Consider the following 12,629-nt stretch of genomic DNA (forward strand, 5'->3'; position numbering starts at 1 on the left):
TCTATGTGAGAAATGAATATGGGGCAAGTTGCAAAAAAAGAAAAATATTTACCACTCTTTGAATGACATTCTGTTTTTCATCAGAAGTATAAAACACCAAGGGAACTTCAGAAGGGAGCTCTGTGGGGTGATGGTCCATACTTTGAGTTTGATGATGTTTACAAGACTCTATACATTTGTCAAAGCACATAAAACTGTGCACTAAGAGTGAAATTTACCATATGTAAATTTTGACATAAACTTTTTAAAAAAACTTTTAAATTGAAGAATTGCTGATATACAATACTGTGCTAATTTCAGGTATACAGCTAAGTGATTCAGTTAGCCATCTATTCTTTTTCAGATTCTTTTCCATTATAGGTTATTACAAGATATGGAACATAGTCACCCATGCCATATAGAAGGTCCCTGTTGTTTTACATACAGCAGTGTGTATATGTTAATCCCAATCTCCTAGTTTTCCCCTTCTCCCTCTCTTTCCCCTCTGGTAACCACAAATTTGTTTTAAATGTCTGTGAGTATTATTTCTGTTGTGTAAATAAGTTCATTTGTATAATTTTTTAAGATTCCACATATAAGTGACATTACATAAAAATATTTTAATATAAAATAAAATCATCTACGGAAAGCTTGAGCCTAGTGATGGCATAAGCAGCAGGAGAGTAGGAGGAAACCCTGAGGTTCCCTTTCTGGGACTCCAATGGAGACGAATCCTCATGGAGTGTCAGGGAGGAGACCAACCAGAGTGCTGGCTGGTGAAGGAGAAAGGCAGTCCTGGAGGCAACACTGGGATTCAGCCCAAGGAGACTCCCCACCTGGTCAGGCCACCTACGACTTCTATATCCTGAAGTTCCCACCCTGGTCTTTTACTTCCCAAGATTGGCTCTCCTGGGACACTTCCCCCAGACAGTGAGAGACAACATCCAAGACTAGGATCTGGAGAACACTGGTTCCAGAGCAACACGGGGCAGGAAGTTCTGTTCCTGAAATCTAGAGCTGAAATTCTCCTTATACATTTTCCCAAAAAATGCTGGTAAGTCTGATCCAAATAAACATAACAACAATTAATAGAAGAGCCAGCCCAAGCACAATTGATTGAATACTTGCTGTGGGCCAGACATCACTTCCCCTCTCCAACTATCCCACTGAGAAGACCATTTTCATTCTGATTTTGCAGAGGAAACGGAGGCTTAGAGAAGCTGAGATTCAAAAGTTAGCAAGTGACAGAGCCAGAATTTAACTCAAGTACACTGACAACTATATAAGCCCAAATGCAGGTAAATTTTACACTATACATTCCAAGGGCCTGATGTGTTGAGTGGGTGTTTGTGAGCTATTCTGGGCCACTAATTCAGGCCTCACTATGGTTCTATAGAAAAGGAATTCTGATATCCAGCAGCCAACCAGCATAGGCTATGGTCACCCTCCCTGGACTGGAAATGACACCTAACCTGAACAAAGTACCAGATCAGCCTGCATAGGTATAGTGATGTACAAACGTTTAAAGTATAATACACTACATTTGAGATCACTAGATGTAATTTAATTTCCACTCTGATGATTCAGAAGACATCTCAGAAGTCTGAAGCATCTCAGGACCCTCATTGTAAAGTACAATCCTCATTAAGCAGTGGGCCCTAAGCACTAGTTTTCAGAGGTCTGAAAAACAGCAGAAGCTGGCTAATCTTCCAATCTACAGCTAAGGACAGGAGGCTTCCTGAAGTCAAGTCACTTTGCTTACAATGTGCACCAGAGGGGCTGGGATTCAAACCCAACTCTGACACCAAAATCCTGGTTCTTTCTACAAGCCCATCATGATTTGCAAAGGCAAAGCTAACTGACAATGATCTCTATGTCTAAAAATGAGAAAACCCAATGAGCTAAGCTATGTAAAGGGTTATTTTTAATAGCTAAATCCCATGAACATTACAGTAAAGAGGGGAAAAGATGCAAAGTTTTCCTTTCATCTTCAGGTCTCACAGGAAAAGACACAGATTTTTTTCTTTCTTTTTTTGGTCATGTATATTCTTTCCCTGGCTTATTTTTAAAGAATAACATTATTAAAGAAGCCTTCTCTCTGGGGTTTCCATGTCCTGGAAATTTCATCTGAATAGCAGCAGTGCTTACACAGAGATGGAAATCACTGTCTCCTCCCCTGGACTGAAATGGGAGCTAAGCGCATAGCCTAGAAGACCAAAGAGCAGCCTCCACAGAACACTGGCTGGTGGCAAACAGTGGGTGCGTGATACACCATAATGCAATTTTAACATTGTAAGAGCTAATACTTGCGTACCAGGCACTGCCCTGAGTACCACAGATGGTAGATACTCATTAGTTCCCATGGCAACCCTAGAAGGCAGACCCTCGCATCCACTTAGCAGATGAGGAAACCGAGTCACAGGAAAATTGAATAAGTTGACAAAGGTAACACGATTTGTCAGCAAAGGTAATTTTGGCTGATAATTGAATTCATTTGAGAATGAGGGTTTAGAAGAAGGACAAAGAGGGTGGATACTTTAGTCATATTCCTCCTCTTTTGGGATTCATATCTCTCTCTCTGTCTATATATATACACACACATACACACATGCATGTATATAAATTTTGGGATACATTCCTATGTATGTTATTATATACTTTTATATTTTGTATTATATATGTTTACTTTATATATTATAATTACATATATGAATATATTCCACATTATAATAAAATCAAATATATAATACAGTATTAAATCAAATAAGAAGGAAATTTTATTATCCATAGAAAACCTGGTAACTCTGCAGAAACATAGAACCCTATGCCAGTCTGGAAAACACAGGTTATCATCTCCTACTAAATAAACACAACAGACGTTACAAAAATCTCTGCTCTCTTTTTCGTGGCGGCCAAAGAAGAACTCAGAATACCTTTTAACACAGCTCTTCAGGCAGCCACTAGGCAGAACCACCTCAACAAATTAACATCAACATGCCAGCCTCACTCCAGGCAGCTGAGACTGAGGACTGTGACCAAGGGTGGTCCCGCAAAGCCATCAGCCCCCACAGGACAAATGAGTGGTTTGTGGTCACCACACCAGCCATGGTGGCAGAGCAATGGGCCCTGGCGACAGGACAGGACAGGAGAGCTGGACCCAAGGCACAGATGATCCCACGGATGATGAGCCCTTCTGCTTTTCCCTAGGGATTCCAAGTAAAGACCCTGACCACCAAGATCCCCAATGAAAAATATAGTTTAAAAACTTACTGAAATTTACGTTCTTAAGAGTCAGGCACTTTTGCTTGAGTAGCACATAAAAATGAGCCAATTTCATCTTCAATTAGCTTAATTAGTTCAAGAGGTTCTTTATCAGGAGAGGCTATCAGGTAAGAAATGGAGTATTTCCTGCCATATCAGTAAACAAAGAATGTCACAATCATCAGCAACTGCAGCCCTCCAACATCAGCCCTGGGGAAACTCAGGAGAGAAAGAATACCTGCCTTCTAGCAGCCATCAGACTGCAGCCACTCCCCAGGCTCAGCCCTGAGGAAACTGAGGACACACAACACAGGATGCTGGCCCCAGAGAGCCAAGATGCACATCAAAGGAATGATTTCAGTGAGCCCAGACTATAACATCTTCCCAGGCAAAGAAAAGCACTAAATTCCTTGAGATATCTGTTTTTGGGTGTGTTTTTTTTTTTTTAATTAACAATACTGTTTTGATGTTCAGACTAGCTACCCTTTGTTGAAAAGCTTCTCCAAAACCTGGCAACCCCCTCTGCCTCCTCGGAGCAGTTCTCTCAGGGTTACTTGAGATGTTGCCTCCCAGGTTCCAAGTCCTAAAAATTCCTGCCAAATAAAACTCTCTCAACTTTTAGGCTGTGAATCATTTTTCAGTTGACACAGGAAACTCAAATCTACAGAAGCTTAAAAGAACAATCAGGGCCTTTCCTTCAGCAATTTCCTCCTTTCACACTGAGGGGAAAAAAAAAACAAAACATGCAGCTGATACTTTCTACTAAAACTGTAACAAGGTAGAAGCCCTCAGGTATAGGAAGAGTTTCAGGTTCAACTGTAGAGAATACAAAGCTCACACTGTAAGAATGGGTTAGCATAAGAACGGCCATCTTAGAGGCCGGAAAAACCATTTTTACTGAGTACGTGACTTGAGGGAAGAAGAACTAGATAAAACCTGGGAGACAAATTAATCTTAAGTACCAGGAAGGCAAGTTAATCTTAAACACCAAGGATGTGGGTGGCTTCGACACTGAAAATTAGGTAAACAGGTCTGATAAACTTATCTCCTTAAGACCCCAGGAGAGGGATAGGCACAGCTGTGTGTGTGTGTAAAGAAAATTCCTGTGAGTTAGGTAATTTAGAAATATCATGATTTGAAAATGCTATATAACCCCTTGGCTCTGAGTGCTCGGGGTCCTTGTTGAAACCCACTGCGTCGGGCGGACACTTGGACCCCAGCTAGCTGGAAATAAACCTCACTGTGTGTCTTGCATTATCGTGAGTGTCCTCTGTTCCTTTGAGGAAAGGGCGACTCCGGACTCTAACAACACTTTTCAGTTAAAACGACTCATTAAATGGCTCTTCTAGCCAAAACCGCAGAGTGCCACCCTTTTGTTAAAAACAACTTTCTTTATCCAGGACTTACTTTGTCCTGGGCATGGTCTCATAGCTTTCACAACAATCCTACAAATTCATTGTTATTGTGAGGCTCATTTTGCAGGTGAGGAAACTGAAGCTTGTTGTTGTTGCTGCTGTTCAGTTGCTCAGTCATATCCAACTCTTTGTGACCCCCATGGACTGCCGCACTCCAGGCTTCCCTGTCCTTTACTATCTCCCTGAGTTTGCTCAAACTCATTGAGTCAGTGATACCATCCATCATCTCATCCTCTGTTGCCCCTTCTGCTCTTGCTCTCAAAATTGGAGACACCAAGGGAACATTTCAAGCAAAAATGGACACAATAAAGAAAAGAAACAGCAAGGACCTAACAGAAGCAGAAGAGATTAAGAAGAGGTGGCAAGAATACACAGAAGAATGTACAAAAACTGGTAAGACAGATTAAATAACATTCGCACAGGTCACAAAGCTGGTTGTCTTGATTTCCCCAGAACTGAAACTGCTGACTGTTAAATTCGGCAGAGTGTTATTATGAAGCCTTTCCAGGGGAAGAAAAAAACAAACCACTATCTAAGGGAACATGTGACCCAGAAGGTAAGGGAATCAAGCAAGAGGGGGACATCAGGCAAGTATCCATCCCATGGAGGGGAGTTTGACTCAGTCTCACAGGGGATTCCAGGGGACAACTTGGGTCACACTTCGGAACTGTAGCCGTGGGGGTGAAGGAAGCTGGATGTTAGCGTCAGTCATTGGTTAAGGGCTGCCTTGGGCTGTGCAGATTCTCACAGCCTTTCTGAAGGATCTGGCACAGGGGGACCAGCAGTCTGAGGGTCTCTCATTTCTTTGCTGAGAGAACTCAGATGAGGGCTGCTGGGAGCTCTAATGGGTGCAGCACTGTCCTGCCCAGATAAACCCCACCCGCCACACACCTTTCCAGGTTCAGTGCTCTCAATCCCCAGGGAAACAACCTTGCCCAAGTTGACACCATCCAGGGAAACTCCTGCTCTCAATTCTGGCTTTGGAGTCTGTTTGTTTTTTTTTTTTTTTTTTAACCTAAAAAGCTTGGTTCAGGAGGGAAGGTGTCCTGGAAGCCCAAGTGGTCAAAAATGAAAAAGGGTTGGGCTTGCCTGGTGGTCCAGTGGTTAAAAAACTCTGTGCTTCCCCTGTAGGGGGCAGGAGTTCAATCCCTGTTCAGTGAACTATGATCCTGCATGTCACATAGTGCAAATAAAAAAATTTTTTAACTTAAATAAGAGAAAAAATATGCAGAGTACATCATAAGGAACGCTGGACTGGAAGAAGTACAAGCTGGAATCAAGACTGCTGGGAGAAATATCAATAACCTCAGATACGCAGATGACACCACCATTATGGCAGAAAGTGAAGAGGAACTCAAAAGCCTCTTGATGAAAGTGAAAGAGGAGAGTGAAAAGGTTGGCTTGAAGCTCAACATTCAGAAAACTAAGATCATGGCATCCGGTCCCATCACTTCATGGGAAATAGATGGAAAAACAGTGGAAACAGTGCCAGGTTTTATTTTTTTGGGCTCCAAAATCATTGCAGATGCTGACTGCAGCCATGAAATTAAAAGACCCTTACTCCTTGGAAGGAAAGTTATGACCAACCTAGATAGTACATTAAAAAGCAGAGACATTACTTTGCCAACCAAGGTCCGTCTAGTCAAGGCTATGGTTTTTCCTGTGGTCATGTATGGATGTGAGAGTTGGACTGTGAAGAAGGCTGATCGCCGAAGAATTGATGCTTTTGAACTGTGGTGCTGGAGAAGACTCTTGAGAGTCCCTTGGACTGCAAGGAGATCCAACCAGTCCATTCTAAAGGAGATCAATCCTGGGTGTGGTGTTCATTGGAAGGACTGATGCTAAAGCTGAAACTCCAATACTTTGGCCACCTCATGCGATGAGTTGACTCACTGGAAAAGACTCTGATGCTGGGAAGGATTGGGGGCGGGAGGAGAAGGGGACGACAGAGAATGAGATGGCTGGATGGCATCACCAACTTGATGGACATGAGTTTGAGTGAACTCTGGGAGTTGCTGATGGACAGGGAGGCCTGGCATGCTGTGATTCATGGGGTCGCAAAGAGTCGGACACGACTGAGTGACTGAACTGAACTGAAGAGAAAAATAGCAAATGGCTCTGAATGGGCCACCCCAGTATGGGATCAAAGAGGCACCAATGAGCCTAAAATGCTAAATGGCAAGATGTGGCAAATTTCTTCACTTTGTGAAATTAAATTTAATCAAGCCCTTTGCTCACCCAACTGGTCTGACATATATGCAAGCTTGAGTCACATTTTGAGAACCTGTCCCTAGTATAGCACAAGAAATCTGGGTAAGCAGGGAACAGTGCTGTTGTATGGGGACACCCAGCCTCAGGCATGGACGTCCCCAGCATTGGGAGCTGGATGGAGGCATTACCTGCTGGGGTGATGGTGGCTGTGATAGTTCAGGGTAGAGAAGGACAGAAGGACAAGGATCATAAGGGTGTGGGATGAGTGTGTGTGAGATAAGTCGCTTCAGTCATGTTTGACTCTTTGAGACACCGGGATGAATAGCTCTTAGAGAAGTTAATGATATGTTAGCCCATACAAGGATTATGTGTTCTATCTCCAGCATTATGCAAGAAAACACACAAAATATGCTTCCTCTTGTTTCTATTACCCTGAACTCTTCACAGCATGTTACACCTTCTAGAGATGCTAATTCAATTTCTGTTGCCAAGCAATGAAGACAGAGCAAAGTTAAAAGTTTTTAATGCAGATTCCATTCTTCAGAGATTCATATGCTAGAGGTGCAATTAGACCCAAAATGTAAGTAATTATATTGCAAGGCAAATTTTATTAAATGCTTTGACAGAGGCTCAGTGTGCAATGAGAAGATTCATTTTAGCTGAAGCACTGGAAATGTTCCTTGAAGAGGGAAGATGTGATTGGGGACATGAACACTTATATTTGACAGGTGGACACACTGGCCAGGGGGTTGGGACAGGGGTAATTCTAGACAATGGGCAGCACTAAAGGTCCCATCCAGGTAGGAAGTTCTAGCACTTTCTCTGTCCTCCTGTATAAGGCAAGAGGACTAGCACTGTCAGAGATGGGTGCAAGTTGAGTGGAAGGTGCTTTGGGACGCAGTGAGAATTGGGGTACAGTGAGAATTAGGGCTGCAGATGCCACGTGGGACCAGACTGAGAGTGGTCTCCAATACCTGACTCACAAATCCAGACTTTATTAGTCATGAAGTTCATGAGTCAGAATTCAGACTGTAAACAACCGAAACCACAAACAAAGGAAGTTAGGCCCTGCTCCTAATCAAACTAATAGTTACAGGGACTTCCCTAATGGCCCAGTGGTTAAGACTGTGCTCTTGATGCAGGGGGCATGGGCTCAGTCCCTGGTTGGGGAACTGAGTTTCTGCATACTGCAGGGTACAGCAAAAAAAAAGAAAAACCTAATAGTTACAGCTGTTCTTCAGGGACACATGGAACTGGAACACCATGAAGAATCACAGGTAGCACCTCTGTTCATTATTATAATCCTGTTTTAAGTTACTTGTACTGTCTTTCCACTATCAGAAATTATCTTATGTATTGACTTGTCTCCTAGAATGTAAGTCTCCCAAGGACATAGGGCAGTCTGCTTTGTTTACCACAACTTCACTGCCTCGAGCATGGTCTCCTGGGTGGCCAGCATTCAGCAGGCACTCAGTATTTGTTGAAAGAATGACGTGAATGAATCAGATTTTAAGATGTGTTGGTTTAGGCAAACATAAATATCCTTGACTGCTCCAATTCCCCATCTAAATCTGGACATTTGCAGAAATATTTTAATGGCTCAGTACCTGTAATTAACATCCCCATGAGTCAGCAAAAGGAGTGGACTTCAGGCTCTGCAAAGTCGGAGGTCGGAAGCTGAACTCTCATGAAATCACTGGATAAACTATCTTGCAGTACCACACAAAGGTAGACCAGCTGACCAGCACTGAGATGTTCTGACACTCTAGGAGGCATTTTTGAATGCCTTCAGTCTCTACCTCAAAAACTCATACCTTGAACCAGACTCTATCCCTGAAGGTTTTGAGGGAATTAGAGGACTTTACATAATATAGACAGTCATGGTGAAATTTTTTAAACCCCCATTCCTGTTCTCTTGCAAGTGGAAGTCACTGTGAACATTCTCATTCAAAAGAAGCCTCCGTTCCGTTCCGTTCCGTTCCGTTCCGTCGCTCAGTCGTGTCCGACTCTTTGCGACCCCGTGGACTGTAGCCTACCAGGCTTCTCCGTCCATGGGATTCTCCAGGCAAGAATACTGGAGTGGGTTACCGTTTCCTTCTCCAGGGGATCTTCCCGACCCAGGGATCGAACCCGGGTCTCCCGCATTGGAGGCAGACGCTTTAACCTCTGAGCCACCAGGGAAGTCCCAAAAGAAGCCTAGGCATAATCAAACCCGGGTCAAACCCGGGTCTCCCGCATTGGAGGCAGACGCTTTAACCTCTGAGCCACCAGGGAAGCAGGCATAACTAAAACACATTTAATTACCTACTTAACTTAGATGCTAAAACTAACTCTCTTTTCTGAGATCCTGCTAGGTCTCTCAGTTTTGCCAAGGCAGAAATAGTTTGAAAATACTGGAGAGTTCTGTGTCTGTTCTCCTTGGAATCATAAGACAAGAGATGATCACATTCCTATTTTGAGCCTTTTTGTCTGTGATAGCCTTTCCTATTTTTACTACCATTTGCCTAAAAACAGCCAGTTATTTCAGGATCAAACTAAAAATCAGCACACCATGTTCTGGGTAAGTTGATTTTTTTAGCCATTCACCCCATGTATCTTTGACCTGTGATATTTTTGCCTTGATTTGCTAAGTACTTTGTGTGTCACTCTAAGAACAAGCAAAGCACCGTAGTGTTCCTTTGTATTTTCTGTCCATTTTTTATAGTTTGATATACATTTTTGTTCGAACAGTTAAGTCCTATCAGAAATCATAAAAGGTGTGACAGCATATTACATACCAGTATGTCACGCTTTTGACCATTTTAAGGAAATCTATTTGACTAAAACCAGGAAATGAAAGGACTTATTTAAATAACAGAAAAGAACACTCGCCAATTTTCTCAGTAGACAGAATGGTTTTCTTGGGGAAAGCAAAGAACACTATCTGTAAACTATTTTCATTTTTATACAGTCACTTTGATCACAAATCCTTTCAGATGAATCCCAAAATACCTTTCACCATGCACTTAGGTGAAATAATGGTGAGACCATTAATGTTACATGAACATTACTATGTTACACCTCACTATTTTTGCTGCCAGGTCTAACCTCTGTCATTATCAGGGAGATGAGTTTGTGCCAATCCATTTCTAAATCTCATCTGGTTCTCCCTGAAATCCGTGATTTTATTTACCAGCAGGTAATTAGGACATAATTTCCATCTGAGGCTATCACCAACATGAGGCTCAAATTTACCATTTATCCAAAACCTGTCTCGAACAGTAATAAGGTACAGAGATTTATGCTGGGAAGGGTGGGGGAGGTGGGGGAGGGGGAGATGGCAGAAATGAGCTTTCTGTCCTTTAGGAACTTATGGTCTAATAGAAGGAAGAGAAAAAAGACATCAATATGCTAAGACAAGCATAAGCGTCTTGGCACAGCAAAAAGCAAGGGCTGTGGGCAGACTGGCTTTGACCCTCAGCTTCAATGTATCAGTCAGCTACTACTGCAATAGTGTGTAACAAGCATCCATGAAAGTCCCATGCTGCTAAGTCACTTCAGTCGTGTCCGACTCTGTGTGACCCCATAGACGGAAGCCCACCAGGCTCCCCCGTCCCTCGGATTCTCCAGGCAAGAACACTGGAGTGGGTTGCCATTTCCTTCTCCAATGTGTGAAAGTGGAAAGTGAAAAGTGAAAGTGAAGTCGCTCAGTCGTGTCCGACCCTTAGCGACCCCACGGACTGCAGCCTACCAGGCTCCTCCATCCATGGGATTTTCTAGGCAATAGTACTGGAGTGGCTTGCCATTGCCTTCTCCGGAAAGTCCCATAGCCACAAATAATTTTCTTATTCTGCAGGATCCCTGGTTTCAGTTGATCTGGAATGTGTTCCTCTTACACTTCTCTGGATGGTGAGTTAGACTCAGATCTTCTCCACCTCCTTGGACCTGTGACTGCCTAAGACATATTCTCATTGCCAAAAAAGGGCTCTGATTTTGGCCACATGAGCCTTATACACTTTTTACTGATAATGTAGTCAAGCTTTCTTTACAGAAAACCATTTGTGAAGACTGTAATTTCTAAATGCACAGAATAATATGCATGTGAAAAGCAAATAGAATTCTCCCCAGTCTCCTTCCTGCCCCCCAATCCCCTCACCACTACATCCACTGTGACAATGGCACACTCGTTATTACTGTACGGCCAATGACCTTGGAAGGTTGCATTCTGCTTCTCACAGATCCTAAACAAATATGTGGGGTATAAATTGTTCTGGAGACTCTCTTGAGGCAGGATAGACAAAGTAAAACCCTTCTGAGCAAAATATGTCGTAAACTTTGAGATGCTGGGGTCTGGCGTTCAGTGAGAAGAACAGTCTTCAGAGGAAGAACTGACCAAGAATATTGTGGAAAGCTGGGGCATTAGAGGAGTACAGGGTTAGAAACAATTTCTTACTATGGTGAGGACTGGGTAAGTTTTCTTGGTAATAATGAGTGATATTAAATTGTAAGTAGTATCCACTGTATTGTACTGAGTTATTTTTATCCTCTAATACTGCATGCCTATGGTAAAGTCTGCACCACACAAAAGCCATCTTTAATTGAACCTGGAGGGAATGAAAGGACAGTCTGAGCAACACAGACCAAGGCGTCAGTGAAGAAGATGAGGGATAAGGGGTGCAAGACAGGTTGCAGAGGTAGAAAATTCAGCAGCTGGAAGAAATCACAGTGTGAGGAAAAATATGACAAATATAAGCCTCTCAAGAATTCTTAGGCTCTAGGCTGTCTCCAAATTTTCCATCGATTCTTCGTTTCCCTTTGATTCCTGTGGGATACCCCTCTTTCCCCAGCTGTGTTAGGGCTGCAAATGCATGTCCCTTGTTTCCCCACTCTGTGAGTAGAAGGTGGGTCTAAAATACAAATGATCACTCCGTACAGTCTTCTGTCCACCTGAGCTTAGACACAGGTCCAGATTGAGCACCCAGCTCAATCAGATCCCTGTGGAATTGGGATGTGGGTTACAATAGATGCTGGGAAAAAGAATTTCTATCCAACAGCATTTATAAAAACTGAGCACTGTATAAGCCCAGATCTACAGCTGGCTATCTTTTATACCACTTAAAGAAAGACTCCCTGAGAAAAAAGGATACAGGGACTTCCCTCATAGTCCACTGGCAAAGGCTCTGCGCTCCCAATACAGGAGGCCTGGGGTTTGATCCTTGGTCCAGGAACTAGATCCCACACACAACAACTAAGACCTGGTACAGCCAAATAAATAAATCTTAAAATATATCTTTAAAAAAAGAAGAATAAAGCAGAGCCAAGAGTTTGAGAATGAGTCCTGGTGACATCCTTGAGCCCATGAAGCCCCATCCACACCTGGGGTCTCCAGACTCAGACTCCAGAAAGGGTCCTATCACGAGAAGGGTTCCTGCCCTACCCCCTCAGTTTACACGCACACCATTTAGCCCAGTCTACTCTGTACAGGAGGAGTCGCAAAGCCTTTTCCATAAATGGCCAGATAGTAAATATCCCAGGCTCTGTGGGCTATAAACCCTCTATAGCAGCTACTCGACTCTGCTGTTGGAGCAGAGAAACAGCCATGGACAGTACGTGAATGAAGGAGCAGAGCTGTGGTCCAGCAAAACTTTGTTTACAGCAACAGGATGGCAGAACACATTCAGCTCTCAGGCTGTAGCTTGCTGACCCCAGCTCTACATAAACCTTAAATGGTCAGTTTCAGAAATGGCTACTGAATATGTGCTTCAAAAAACTCCTTAAGGAGAA

The sequence above is a fragment of the Moschus berezovskii genome, chromosome 24, assembly GCF_049115385.1.
Source record: "Moschus berezovskii isolate FMDL1 chromosome 24, NW_MosBer_1.0, whole genome shotgun sequence".
NCBI lineage: Eukaryota > Metazoa > Chordata > Mammalia > Artiodactyla > Moschidae > Moschus > Moschus berezovskii.